Here is a 12,152-nt window from a genome sequence, read left to right on the forward strand (position 1 = left end):
TAGCCAGATAACCTTAATGGTAGTTACATGGAGCAGGGAACAAGAAAAATATTGGAAGATTATAAATTCTTTTATCTTTTGGTTTATTTGACTTCTCTAGTAAAACAGCAATCATGCATTGATTGGAGGAGAAAAGGGGGAGGAAAAATAAGAGAAATTCTCACATTTTCCTTGGGTTCTGTATACATAAAAGTGACAATTGCTAGACGGCTATTTGTACCTTTTTATACTCATTTCTTCATACTATTTCTCTATCTTCAGTAATGAAAGCTAAAACTAATATCCCACTATCAGAAAGAGAGCTTTTTGCATGATTCTTCCAGTAATTTTGAATATTGCACTCAACTCCCTTCCAATAACTGGCAGTCATCAGATGGCTACTTAGTAATTCGCTGTGCCTGTGCTAGATTCTGGTTAACTGCTACACCTGTGTATCTCAAAACGTGTTTCTTTGGCCTACCAGCAGCAGTTTCACCTGAGATGCTCATTAAAAATGCAAATTCGTGGGACCCAAGCCAGCCCTACTGAATCTGCATCTGTGGGGTTGGAGCTTCATGGTCTGCATTTGAATGAGAGCTCCCTCTGTGATTCTTTAGCACAGTGATGGAGAACCACTGCTGGAGTTAGTGCTTTCCCTATCAAGTTGGGTTGGAATCACCTGGGGAATTCATTGGACATACACCCTGGGTGACTCCCAAAGAGTCTGATTGCATAAGTCTGGGCTGGGCTCAGTCTTTGAAGTGCCCAGGTAAATCCAGTGGGATTGATGGCTTCCCCTTGTACACTTGATACCCCCCATGTGGGCACTCTAAAGGAAATGACAGCATTTTTCACAGAGTCCCTCTTCTCTCTGGACACACGGTTGAGTGAACCTAAGGGTATCTTACCCTTTGATATTCACAGTACAGGGAAGTTTGGTGTGAATCCGCAAAAAGTCTTGGCCTGAATTTCAGTTGAATCTTTCAGTGTATGTGATAAACATTGAAAGTAGCAATAGAGAAGCTAGAATAAGTTCTAGCAACTAGAGTTTCCCAAGATCTGGTGGGATTTCCCCCTTTACACAGATAGCCTGAAATGTATTTTAATATCCTTGAGGGCTGCAACCTAAATGTTGTCTTCACATGACCAAAAAAAAGTTTTCTATATATGTATATACGCCTTTTTTCCTAAATGATAGCAGAAGTAAGTTACAACTAATAAAGAACTGAAATATGGTTTCTCTGGTGTGTCAAGGCCCTAAAGGCATTTCAGAGGTAGAAGCTGTCATCTTCACAGCATTAAAGTGGAATTTCAGGCAAATTACTGTTGCCTGGCATGAAAAATAGATGAAATCCTGGATGGCAGATGAGAGCAAAAGCTTGAGAGGGCCCGTAAATCATGGAGAGCTTGGTAGCTGCTAAAGATAATTAATTCACTTAGAGACTAATAAATAAAGATAACAATATGTTGCATTATGCTTAGCAGGTCTGGTACCTCAAAACTGAGAATCAAAGAAAAACTGAAATTTGAGTCAGCAATCCTAGCTGGAAAAGTCGCCCCAAAAGGTGATTCTCAACTGCTTTTTTCATGAAATCAAGCACTGCACTAGACGTAATCACTGGCCTTCAGCTCAGGACAATATGGTCATTGCCGGTGGGGAAAGGTGGATTATCAGCTTTCAGGCAGCTGAAGAGTCAGGTGGCACCAACACTGTGAAGTGGGTCCATATTTGGACAATCGATTTTCTCTCTCGCCCTCAGTGTTCAAATGTTAAAGGGCCAGGGAACAGGGCAGAAGGCTCTTGAAAGTGAAGAACAACAGAAAACAACAAGAGCACAAGTATGAGTTACTCTTATTAAGTTGTCATAGAGAGACCAGATTTTAGTTATTAAAATCAGAATTTCAGGATTGGCTAGGCAAACTAAAATTTACTTAGTGCACCTTATTTGCTTTCTAAGCACAGGATCAGCTGGAGTGAAAATGTCGTTAAATGAATGTAGTACTTATTTCTTAAGTATGGGTTCTACTGTAGCTACCCCACCGACTACTTTCGGGGTTTCTTTGATGGAGATCTCATCTTTACATCAAAATTCAACTAAGTTGTTTTTCCCAAAAATATGCTGTTTTACTTTAGTCTTTTTTTTTTTAAGTGAAAAAGTGTTGCCATATCAGAAACAAGTGTAGAAATTAAAATTATTTGTCAAACTCCTAAACCCTGTAAAATTCTCGTGAACACTTCCTATGTGCCAGGCCCTGGGTCCATTACCTGGAGTAAAGGAACTGACAGCCCAGTGAGGGAGAACAGACACCTGAACAAATATTTCACAAATAATTTTAACAAAATGTGGTGTTCGGAGATAGGTCCATAAATAATGTGAATAAGTTGGAAGTAAAACATCTTGAAAGAATAGAAATCAATATGACCTGGAAGGTTAAGAGCCCACATTTCTAAAGAACGGTGTTAATAAATCACCTTCACTGCATCTATCCAAGTCAAGAAGACAAAATAGGTGGTGAAAAGCAGGAGAGATAAAAATTGGGGAAATTTTCATTTCACAGACTATAATTTCTAGATTGTATTATGAAACAGAAAGTACCTCATAGTAGGAAAAAAATAGGAACCGCATAGCATCTAATATGGATGAGCAGGAATGATGCAGGCTGCTGGAGTTAGGGAGCTAATAAGCTTGGTCCTTGAGTCGCTCAGTCTTGAGGGAGAAAGAACAGGCAAATAGCAAACTGTAATATTGTATAAGTGTTACAATCCTTAAAGCACAGAGAGCTGGGTTTTGGTTGTTTTGTTTGTTTCTTTTTCTTGAATTTGTATTGGCTAGCAGGGAGAAATCTCCTTGGAGAATACCAAGCAAAAGTACAGCCATAATTAGGAGCAGAAGCCCAAACCCTGGAAATAGGAACGTGCTTTTGCCTCCTCTGAGTTGGTACAGATCTGGCAGGTGTGAATTTGCATATAAGTAACCACTTCAGGTAGACACAGGTCAGCACCTGCATTCACAAACACAGGTGGTTGGGCAGCATTTTTTAAAATTTAGCTACTAAATTACAGTCTCCTTTTCCTACACTGTGTTAATCTGTCTGATTTTCTAGGCTCCTTATAGAGAACCAGGAATTTAAAACCATTCAAGGGGCAAAGAAACCCAAACACAGTTAATTCCCTGCTCTAGTAGTTCTCCAACTCTGATCATGAATTTGTTAAAAATGCAAATTCCTGGGACCATCCCATATATATTGAAGTAAATCCACAGGGTGCGGGGCCTGGGGGATCTGTTGCTGTGGTCCCCCAAGCCAAGCATGTCGAGGGGCTCTGATAGACATAGCTTATAAACCTCACTTTGATTATACAAACATGTATAAAATCAAGTATTTTGGTCTGAGAGTGAGACAATGAATGACTCAGCCATGGTTTTTTTTTTTAAATAACTAAAATTATAGTTTTAAGTTACATAATTAACATGGCTGCTCATTCTCATTATACAAATTGAAACAGGGAATTACATAGAGTAAAAAGTGCCAAGCTCCGCTTCATCCCCCTCCCCCGTGACACTCCCCATCCCACACTCCTAATCATTGGGTGCAGACCTTTCCAAATCTGTTCATACAATTTCTGTAAGTATGATACAATTAAGTTTTACTTTGTTTTCATTTTACAGAAATGACAACCGTCCTTCACTTAACAATGTGTAGAGATTTTCCTAGTTAGAATTTATAAATACATTTCATTCTTTTCATCTGTTCTTTAATATTTTTGTATAGATAGAATATAATTTGCTTAATTATTTCCAACAGATGTACATTTAGGTTATCCCACCCCCTTTTTTGCTACCACAGAAAGTGTTTCAGTGAAACATCTTTGTGAATGTCTGTTTGTGCAAATGTGCAAGAATTTTTTAGCATAGCCACCTAGTAGAATTTCTGATTTAAAGGCATATGCGTTTTAAGTACTGTTTGCCTTCAGACACTACCCTTTACCACCACCTGGTCAAAACTAATCATCCTTTTTTCTTTCTTAACCAATCTGATAGGTGGAAATTATTTTATCATTTTAATCTGCATTTCCCTAATCATTACCAGATTGAGATCTTTTTTTTTTTTCCTCCCCCCGGTACGCGGGCCTCTCACTGTTGTGGCCTCTCGCGTGGCGGAGCACAGGCTCCGGACGCGCAGGCTCAGCGGCCATGCCTCACAGGCCCAGCCGCTCGGCGGCATGTGGGATCCTCCTGGACCGGGGCACGAACCCATGCCCCCTGCATCAGCAGGCGGACTCTCAACCACTGCGCCACCAGGGAAGCCCTAGATTGAGATCCTTTTGAGAAGGATGTGGATCGTCTCTGTTATTGCTGTGGCTTGCCTGCTCATTGTCTTTGCACACTCCTCGATGTATGTGTGCTTTTTCTTGTTGATTTATGGGCCATTTTAAATAGTCTGAGTGGTAATTCTACCTGAGAAATAATGGTAAAAGTAAGAATATCAATCATAGTATTAATATGAATGGGGCTATAAATGTGAAATCAATATTATTATGAACAATATCTTATGTGGTAAATTATCTTTTTTATTTATGATGTGTACTGTCATAGAGTGCTGTTTTCTATTTTTATCCTGTCACATCTGACCATCATCCTCTCTATGATTGTAGATGTGCTTACTATCTGTCTTGCTTCCGATGTGTCTGGGGAGGGGCCGGGGTCTGCCGGTGGGGGAAGGAGGGAGAGCACAGTACAAACTGATCGGGTTTTTAGCTTCAGTGACTTGGTGGTCAGTAACTGACATACAGGACTGAGGAAAAGAAGCAGCTTTGAGAAGGAAGGGAATAGTTGAGTTCTGTGTGGGACACGTTGAGTTTTAGATTCCAGCAGGATATCTTGGTTATGTCCAATAGAAATTAGGAAATACACCCATCACTCACCAAACAAGCAATCTCACTGTGGGCGTTTGCAGCCCAGTGGTCTGGTTTTGCTGCATGAGTCCACTTTCTTTGCTTATATGAGATGGGAGCCTGGCCATCAGATCAAAGCACATGATGTCAAGTTCCTAGAACCAGACTGACTAGATCTTTGGTGAGTGAACACTCTGAGTCCTTTTTCTTTTGTTGCAATATAATATTGCGTATTTTTTTAAATAACCACTTTGGGGCAAAAATTAGTCCCAAGCTCTTTGCAAAGGTTACTACTTATTTGTCCTAATGTGCACAATTTCGAAACCACTGGTAAGGAGCCAGCACTCATAATGTAGCAGCTACCAAGTCTTCCTGCTTCGGGACTTTTTACCTTTTATGAAGGTGGACAGTTTGTAACTGTTGATAGGGTATGTTATCAACATCTATGATTGACTTACCAGCTTGATACTTGCACAAGCTTTTGCATAGCCTTGCAGATTTTACACTGACACTGAAGCTCAGAGACAGTGAATGTCTTGCCCAACATCACACAGCTGGTGAGTGAAAGCATCAGGAGTAAAACAAAATCTACCTGGAGCAAGAGGGAGTGATGTTCATACAGAATAGTGTTTAAGCCTAGAGCGCAGAAGAGGGGTCTGGGCTGGAAATGCAGACCTAGGAGACACTGTGCACTTGAAGTTCTACAGCTGAACACAGGGCCGGCTTCATGAACATGCAACTTGTGCAGTTGCCAAGGACCCATGCTTGAAACCCATGCTCTGCTCATGTCATCTTGAAATTTGTAATCATTGTTGAGCAAAGGACCCTGCATTTTCATTTTGCCCTAAGCCTCACAAATCATGTAGCCAGTCCTGGGTAAATGAGATTGCTCGAGGGATGTGAATAAACTAAGAACAACAGCAAGGCAATGGGCAGAGTCTGGGCAAACTCCGCCTGGGAGTACTGGCAGAGGTTGAGCTGGCCCTGAAGAAGACTGTGGAATAATAATGAGAAAAAGAGGAAGAAAACCAAAGGGAAGGGATGTGATGGAGGGTGAGGGAGGAGTTCCAAGAGAGAAGAGTGGGTCTGCAGTGTCACCAGCTGTAGAGGGGTCCAGGCAACTGAAAACCAAACCAAAACCTTTGTCTTTTGAGGGGTCAGAAAGTGGGAAATGGTGCTGGCTGACGCCGGATGCAGCTCTGTGATAAGGTGGTCAAGGAACCGAGTTGGTGTGTGTAGACTCTTCATGGAAGAATTTTGGTCATGACAGGGAGGGGAGCAGTTTGAAGGAGCTTCAGGGTCGAGGACAACAATTATATAATGAGAGAAATAAGAAAATAGCTGCGCCTGAGGAAAGAAAAGAAGGACAGTAAGTAGAAAGAAAGGAATTTATGATTCAAGGGAATTTAGTATTGTCCTGAGGTCTGAGGTCCCATATAAAAGAATGAGATGCATGGGTGAGCATTAAGAGTCAGCCACGCAGAGAGGAAAAGAGACCAGTGAGGATGGATGCAGATGAACGAGGGAAGGTGGAATGTAGGGAAACCGAGGAAGTGTGTGCTGGATGACCTCAGTTTTTTCCAGTGACATAGGAGCAGGGTTCCCAGTGTGGAGATAGGAGAAGGGATGAAAGTCCTTTCCAATTGGAAAGGGAGCCAATCAGGCATGAGTAACAGAAGAGTCAGGCTTTGGGGCCACTGGCTCCCTGAAGTTCATGTCAAACCCCATCTGGCATTTTCTTCCACAGCTCTTATGAATTTGAAGGTGAGAGTCATGTTCACATTCCTGTCCAATTGTTTCCAGTTGTTCAGAATTGGGTAGAAAGTAATGTGTTCCCTGACTGCTTTTCTTGGGGTCTGGATCTGAAAATTATCAGCAAGGTTAAGCAGAAAGTACTGGATCCTATGCTTTTGGCAGAATGGGAATTCCAGGAAGTCTTGACATCTTAAGTTCTCTAATTATATTAACCTTTGGATCTGTGTCTTTTTTTTTTTTTTTTTTTTTTTTTTGCTGTACGCGGGCCTCTCACTGTTGTGGCCTCTCCCATTGCGGAGCACAAGCTCCGGACGCGCAGGCCCAGCGGCTATGGCTCACGGGCCCAGGTGCTCCGCGGCATGTGGGATCCTCCCGGACCGGGGCACGAACCCGTGTCCCCTGCATTGGCAGGCGGACTCCCAACCACTGCGCCACCAGGGAAGCCCAATCTGTGTCATTTTATGCAAAAATACTAGGCTCAGTGCATATGAAAATGCCTGGTCTCATTTAATCCTTTCAGGGATTTTGCATCATGAGCCTAATTATACAGATGAGGAAACTGAAACTCCAAGCATTAAGTAAGCTATTCAGGGTCACAGCTGGTACCAGAGTCGAGATTGAAACCAAGCCTGATACTTTTGTGACCCTCCCTGACCATATGCATTAAAAGAAACTCATGGCTTAGAGTAATTCTGCCCACAACATCCCACCCAATCTTCATAAACAACCCTGAGAAATAGATATTATTATCCTCATTTCACAGACTAGGAAACAGGTTCAATGTAACTTGCCTAGAGTTACCCACTTAGTAAATGAATTCAGCCTTTTTTACTTAAAAGCCTGTCCTTTCCATAAACTAAGTTTAGGGCAGTACTATTCCCAGTGAACTTTGTTAGTTTATATTATAACCACTGAGCTCATGACAGTGGTGCTATCTGAGATGGCACAGCCTAGAGGTGGTTTTCTGAAAGGAGGGAAGTGTATTGGTTAATGGGAATTGGGAGTTTCTCCAAAGAGGGTAGAGTTTGGAATTAAAAAGAACCAGAGAATTGGGGAAAACATGGCAGCTGTTATCTGTGAAGAGTGTAAGATGCTCTGGGCTCCCCAGAATGGAGAAGGGGAGAGTAAGGCACAGTTCCCCCTTTGTTTAAGGGATCTGGTTGAGGTCAGTGCAAGAAGACCCTTTCACCCTGAAACTGCAGGGAGCCCAAGAGTCAGTAAGGAAAAGACCGTGATCCCTTAAAGTGGACCTGCCTTGGTTTGGGCTGAGAATTGAATAAGCCTCAGAGGTCAAGCCTAGAGGAAGAACCAGAGCCTGGAGGGAAGCAAAACAGGGAGGGCCTGGCCAAAAACAAAAGTTAATCATTGAAGCCTGTGCTGAGCTATAACTTACAAATCTCTGTGAAGCCTGAATGCCCTGAAGTGTCTTGCATCACAGTTTTGATGCATTGTGCTTTTTAATTCATTATAGAGTGCAGGGGACAGGAATGCAGCAGAACTAAATGGAGAAAGCCAGTAACTTGCCAAAGTGCCATCTCTAAGGAGACTTTCTTCTTAGTTTGGATGAGTGGTGATGCAGCAGAAAGTTTGGGACTAACCATCAGCAGTACCCAGGAGAGCACCTCCTACATGCAGTCAGCCACCCTGACACCATTTGTACTTAATCATGATCTGTCCCACCGCCACCTCCAGTGGCCACAGCGTGACCCCTTATCTCTCCCCACAGTTTCAGGCTGGAGTTTATCCAGCTTCTCTCACCAGTCCACACTGACCTCCTGCTTATCCTAGCCCTGGCTTGGGAAGCTTGCTAAGTCAACGCCACAGGTTTCCCGCTCAGTTTAGTAACTTAGAAGTGAAAAGCTGCTCAGATGGTCATAACACAGATTGAGTCACAACTATGACCTTCAGTCTTAGTGGAGCAAGAGAAGGTATCTAGGTTTCTATATGTAATTCTGTGTGTGAACATGTATGTGTATGTACACAGTGCCATCAGCGGCTTGTTTAAAATAGATTTCCCACGGGGGTAATGAAAACTGGAAGCTTCATCAAAATAAGGAAGACATAAGTAGCACATGTTGCCAAAACCATTAAACTGAATGAGAGAGTTAGGCTCCTGGAACAAGGCCACCCTGCTTAGCCTCCAGTGCTGCCACAGCCCTGCCGGTTCATCAACCACCCTTCCAAGGACAGCTGCTATTTGGTTGGTGAATGCATTTCTGTTTGGCACATGTGCTCAGGTTGTTGAATACTCGAAGTGTGTTGTTCAGCAAAGCAGACACGGAGGATTATATTCCTAGGACTTGACCGAAAACATAGCTGACTAGACATGATTTTTCTTTAGAAACCTTATCTTGTACTAGTCACACTATTTAACTCTGCATATTTTCCATTCATATAATTTACCCCCCCAAAAAAAAAATGGATGTTGGAAATGTTTAAAATGTTCAGAGAGGTACACCACTTTGGAAAACAGTTTGTCCTTTGCGTAAAAAAAATTAAACATACTCCTACCATACTAACTCAGCCATTCCTCACAAACATATTTACCCAAGGAAAATGACAGCATATGCCCATAAATGACTTGTATAAAAGTGTTCCTTAGCAGCTTTATTTATGATAGAACACTTCCAAAAGAAACCCAAGTGCCCAACAGGTGAACAGATAAAAAAAATTATGTTCCATCCTTATGATGGAATACTACTCAGCAATAAAAAGGAATGAGCTATGTATATAAAAAAATTATGAATCTCAAAATAATTAGTCTGAGTGAAAGAATCCAGATAAAAAAAGAACCTATTGTATTATTCCATTTATATAAAATTATAGAAAAGATGAACTCATCTAAAGTGATAGCAAATCAGCAGTTGTCTGGGGGCACAAGAAACCAAGTTATTTTTTTAATTGAAGTTTATTTTGTGTTATGGATATGTCTCTTCACCCCCTTTACCTCTTCCCACCTCCAGCCTCCAACCCTATGATTGATTAAATAGTGTTATTTATTCACTTTTGGATTGGAGATATTTTGGTTCGTTATGAGGAATTTCAGCTTCTGTTAATATTTTTCTTCCTCTTGATTTAGTGTGGGAATTCTGATACCATGCAGATAAAAAAAATTGGAGGAAAATTTGAACATGAAGTTGAGAGAGGGTAATTAATGGAGCAGCTAACAGTGGACAGAAATGAGAACTTGGATTGAGAAGTTCACCTTGGAAAGAAGGAAGAAACTTTTTTTTTAGGAAAGCAAAACCAAACAGGGGAAGGAATAGGGGGTTAGAAAGGGAGTTGGAGCACCACTTCCCAAATGATCTTCTCTGAGTTGTTAGTGGGTAGTCTTGAGATCGAGATAGAGGATAGGATGGAACTCTTGGGAGTGGAGAGTTCGGAAGCAGTCCAAAAGGAAATCAATAGGGAATTGACAAGAGGTGAGGAAAAACAAACAAACAAGCAAAAACCAAAAACAAACAAAAAAAAGCTTTTCAGCCCCTAAAGTCACCTAGCATGAATTTTTGTGGAGCCCACCCAGCATGGTTTTGTGAAATTTTCAATACTAGTGATATTCAATTAGAGGTACAGTCAGCCTTTATTAGCTTTTTTTATGGTGAAAAATTTATATGTAGAATTAGTCAGCTGAACTCAGTTTAGGTGATCCCAATTTTGTGGGCAACACCAAAGCATCATGGCTGGGAACCAATGGAACATAAGCCTTTTTCTCTCCATCAGGCCTGATCAGGACATTGACCTCGGCCACGTCAGAGTCATAGAGCTTCCTCACAGCCTGTCTGAGCTGGTGCTTGTTGGCCTTCCATCTACAGTGAACACAGGTATGTTGTGTTGTTTCTATCTTCGTGGCCGATTCGGTGGTCAGGCAGAACCTGATGACAGCGTAGTGGTCAAGCGTGTTTCTCCTGCGAGTGCTCTTCCAAGGATATTTGGGCTGCCTTCGGCGCAGCAGTATCTTGGACTGCCATGGGTGGGTGACGTGTGGCTCTTCTTTTTCTTGTGCTTGTGGGTGCCGTTCAGTGCTGCCACCTTGGCCGTCAAAGCCTTTGCTTTGGTTTCAGCATTGGGAGGGGCAGGGGCATCACACAGCCAACCTTCCTTCTTCGCTTTCGCTGCCATCTTCATGAAAATGTTCAGCCTTCAATTTAGAAGGAAAAAAAAAACTGTGTTCTTGGACTTCCCTGGTGGCACAGTGGTTAGGAATCTGCCTGTCAATGCTGGGGATGCGGATTCGAGCCCTGGTCCGGGAAGATCCCACATGTTGTGGAGCAACTAAGCCCGAGCGCCACAACTACTGAGCCTGTGCTCTCGAGCCCGCGAGTCACAACTACTGAAGCCCAAAAGTAGCAACGAAGACCCAACGCAGCCAAAAATAAATAAATAAGTAAAAAATTTAAAGACTCCCTGACACTTAAAAAAACAGCAACAACTGTGTTCTCATCTTAAAAAAAAAAATTGAAGTTCTCAGACAGATAAGCCATTACACTGAAAATAATTGAGTTGCGCTGTTTAAACTGTTTCCAAATTTTCAAATACCTTCAGTAAGTGTATTGTGTCTCTCACACATGAACTTTATGTAGTAATTGAGTATTTTTACAATTAACTATAAACACAGTTATTTTAATCATCTTTGCTAACATTTGCTGCCTGCTTACAACATGGCAGGCACTGTTTGAGGCACTTTAAACATATTAACTTATTTAATGCTCATAACAGCACAATGTCATACTTTACAAAGGAGGAAACTGAAGCAGAGAAAGGTTAAACACTCAGTAAAGACAAAGCTAGGATTCAAAAATCTGGCTCCAGAGCGCCCAGTATCTAACCTCTACAATATATAGAGAGGTGAGATACAATATAGTACCTCTCATATATCGTGTCACGATTACACCAAACAAGCAGGACTCATGGGATGTAATCAGAAAACAACTTTCTTTTTGTTTCCCTCTGCCCTTTTACATTTATTCTAGTTCTTTCCCTATCCTTGAATGAAGTTTAGGGCCATCTCATCCCCTGTAGAGTCACTCTGAATAACATAAGGTGATCTTAGTTTCCTCTAGTTTTGGGGTTAAGGCTATCTCTCAGAGGCATATTTTTGGTTTTTAGCAATCCCTCCCCCATTATCAGGGGTTTCTCACCTGTAGTTCCCTGGAGTGGTGAGTCCAACTGATCATTAGCTCCTTCCTCTACTCCCTGGATATCTGACAGTTTCCTTCCGTTGTGGTCTTTTACCCATCAAGGCAGTTCTCTTGAACAAGACTTGTAAAGGCCCTACACAAGCATTTTTTCCATTGAACTATATCTCATGCATAAGAAACATTCCAGCATCATTTGCCCTGGCCAATTCTAATGGTCCAAGCCACTAGTACAGCCACCTTTCCTTTGCTTAGCCATCCCCTTTGCGTTTCCCACAGGAAGTCAGGAGCCCTAGTTCACCTAGAACCATAGGCTGTAGAGGACACATTTCTTTAGGCTCTTTAAATCCCTAATATCTTGCTGGAGATGAAGGAGAAAGTAGCTCCCA

General features: G+C 41.9%; 1 pseudogene across 1 annotated transcript; it reads right to left on the minus strand.

The window, feature by feature from the left end:
- Positions 1-10,247: 10,247 nt before the first annotated feature.
- On the minus strand, positions 10,248-10,747 carry LOC308616319 (large ribosomal subunit protein uL23-like; annotated as a pseudogene). Its single transcript has one exon. The product of its transcript is annotated as a large ribosomal subunit protein uL23-like (transcript).
- Between the last annotated feature and the right edge of the window lie 1,405 nt (positions 10,748-12,152).

The sequence above is a fragment of the Mesoplodon bidens genome (assembly GCF_964165515.1).
Source record: "Mesoplodon bidens genome assembly, chromosome: 4".
NCBI lineage: Eukaryota > Metazoa > Chordata > Mammalia > Artiodactyla > Ziphiidae > Mesoplodon > Mesoplodon bidens.